Source organism: Gambusia affinis, linkage group LG09, assembly GCF_019740435.1.
Source record: "Gambusia affinis linkage group LG09, SWU_Gaff_1.0, whole genome shotgun sequence".
NCBI classification, from domain to species: Eukaryota; Metazoa; Chordata; class Actinopteri; order Cyprinodontiformes; family Poeciliidae; genus Gambusia; species Gambusia affinis.
In genome coordinates, this window is record NC_057876.1 from 6,261,852 (window position 1) to 6,265,079 (window position 3,228).

Genomic DNA, 3,228 nt, shown 5'->3' on the forward strand with positions numbered 1-3,228 from the left:
GTTTTCTGCTCTCCTTTGTTACTTTCACACAGGTCAGGTGATAAACTGGCACGTTTTTACCTCTCTGTGTGTGTGTGTGTGTGTGTGTGTGTGTGTGTTTGCTTCCAAATGATCTGTTTCAGCTTCAGCCTGAAGGAAAATCATTAACGTTATTAATCACATGGAAACTCAGGTTTTTGTGTGGTCACTCGAGACTTACCAGAAACTAGTTTTTATCTTTAAATGATTAATCCAGCGGGGATAATCATTTCCCCACAACCTGGTTCCCCACCCAACGTGCAAACACCAGAAGAAGAAGAGATTTTACAGGCTACAATGATTGCAGGTAGTCATTTAGCATAAGTGGGAACGTTTTATAGTTAATAGCAGTGAGTATATTGTTAAAATTTTATGTTTGCTCTGCACTATGCCCCCTTAAAAAGTTTTAAATCCATTTATCTGAAATTATGGCATTAAAAGTTAACTGAAAAAACACAAGATCTTACCAAGTTATTTTGGTCTAGTTTCTACAACACTTAAAATAATGCAAAACTAACTTTTCAGCAAAACATAGGAGCTGGTTTTAAGTCAATAATTCTTTAAAATTTCAGGGGGGAAAAAAAACATTTATTCCATTGGCAAATTATTTCACTTACAACATGGAAAAAATGTCTTCTTGTGAGAGAAATAATCTGCCATTGGAATAATATGTATTTTTTTCTGATATTTTAAGGAATTATTCACTTGTTACAAGCTCCTATATTTTGCTGACAAGTTATTTGCAAGTTTTTTATTTTTATTTTTTTATTTTTGGTGTACTAAAATATATGCACTAGAAACTAAACCAAAATTATTAGTGTTTTTGCACTGTTGACCTTAGATACGTTAATCACAGGTGTTCAATTTTGTCTTGACGTGACTATTTAATTTTGTCACGAAGGGGGTATTTAATTTTAAAAACCCTAATAATGTATTTTTGTTTCTCATGGGACCTTTCTGCTAGACACCCGGACATCTTCATTGCGACCCACACACTGCGACTCAATGCTAATATAATCTAGCTAGCTAGCAAACAACTAGCAGTCATTGCCAGTTGGCTGGACGAAGTTTGTACATTTCCTTGAGGATAAACGTATTAACCTCCACTAATAAAGGTCTTAAATTTGAGTTAATAAATCGTACATAAACCCTGCTGAGACAGACAACCACACACACACACACACACTTAGCTTACTGCCAAATCAAAGCTAAAAATAACATTCGAGTCAATGAGCTTTAGGAGAAACGCCACACTTTCGGCTGACCTGAAATTGTCAAAAGTGATGGTTTCAGCCCAGACTGTTTGCTGCGCAGCAGATAAAGTAGGACTCTGGGACTGAGGGGCTCAGAAAGACTTGTTTGCTTAAAAGAAAAAAAAAACTGAATGAATAGGTTGGTGCTTGCAGAATAAAAGTCCCGTTGGCCGAGTTAAAATCCACTGCAGAGATTTGAAAAACCGTGTAATGATTTACAGGCTTTTACAAGCAGTCAAAATGGGCATGTTGTAATATTTTTAGAATTTTTTCACGATGAAAGCCATTTTAAACATCACAATGGAGCTATATGAATATCCTTGAAGGGGGTAAAACCTCCAAAATGTTTCTGATTTGATGATTATGCACGTTTTTCTGAGTGTTTCCTCTCTGTGTATTTGGGGATTCTCCAGGAACTGCTGGTTTATATATTAATTGTCGGCTCTAAATTAAACCTAGGAGGGCTTGTAATCATTATTCTGGTTTGTCACCCTGATAGACTGGTGACATTGGGATGTAGAATATGTCATATAACAGTAGACATAATGTTCTGTGACAGTGGATCGAAGGTTTTTTATTATTATCACAGGAAATATTTTCCAAAGTGACTGACATTCATTTTTGAAACAGCTTTCACTTTGTTGGGTTTTGTCATAAATAATTTGAGCTAGAAAAAAATGTCTAACTTTGTAAATAATTAAATCCATAAACTTTTTAAAAACCCCAATGGGATGTCTTTTCAGGTATTTCAGCTACATAACTGGCAACAAACTCAAATATTGACTTATTTTAGAAAACAAATATTTTTTTCTCCTCCTTTAGAAACATGCATTAGAGCCAGTGCCACAATAAAATAATTGTCATTTCAGATAAATGAGTCCTGGGCATTTTGCTTCTCTCATAAACGTGTCAATGTGTTATTTATTCACATTAATGCTTTTGTTTAGTTTTTAAAATAGAAGAATTAGAGCATAGTTTTATAGTTTTAGCCTATCTGATGACATTGTAAAACATTTAATCTGATTTTCTGTTCATTTAATCAGTACTTAAATAGCCACGTGAGTGGGTCTCATGCCGCCCGCTGATGAGATGTTGCCCTGGGTAGTCGTCTAGGCCGACTATATCAGACACTGCCACTGATCGAAACTACACATAATAAACAAAATGTTCTTTATTTAAAGGATAAAAACAGAAACAAACACTGGTTGAGCAAAATATGTTTCATTATGTCTCAATTGTTTTTTAGTTTGAATAATTAAATAATAACACTCTGTCCTATAACACTTTCCGTTAGGACAAACTACAAACTTACAGTGCGTAGCTAGTGGACGCGAACTGATTCTACGTGAACATCCTATAATATTTGGCGATCAAACATTATAGGGTGTTTGATCGCCAGCAGCGGGACTCGAACCAGTAACCTGCCGATTTGGAGACGAACGTTCTGGGTCGAAAGAGCAAAGGCCAGAGTCCGGCTAAATATCTTGACCGTATAATAATGAGCAAACACGGACATTGTAATTAAAAAAGATGTTTTTATAACGTAGGATGGAGACTGCTTCTAATAAATATTAAACGGTGAAAACGCGGGGCATGATGGGAGGTGGCTGCCTTAACAACGACTAGACGAACTGGTCCAATACATGTGAGTATGTGTGTGCGTGTATATCCAGTCTGAACTCATTGAACCTGTCTCCTGCGCGCGCAGAAAAATGTGCCAGGCTTGCAGCATCTCGTGGACGTCATGGTAACGGGTCGCGCGGCTCTGGCTCTCAGTCAGACTTGCGTCTGTCTGGGCTCGTGCGCGTGTGTTTATGTGTGAGAATGTGCGCAGCAAGCCGTCTGATGTCGTCTTATCCGTAGTAGAAGAGAGAGAGAGAGAGAGAGAGAGAGAGAGAGAGAGAGAGAGAGAGAGAGAGACAGAGAGACAGAGAGAGAGAGACAGAGAGACAGAGAG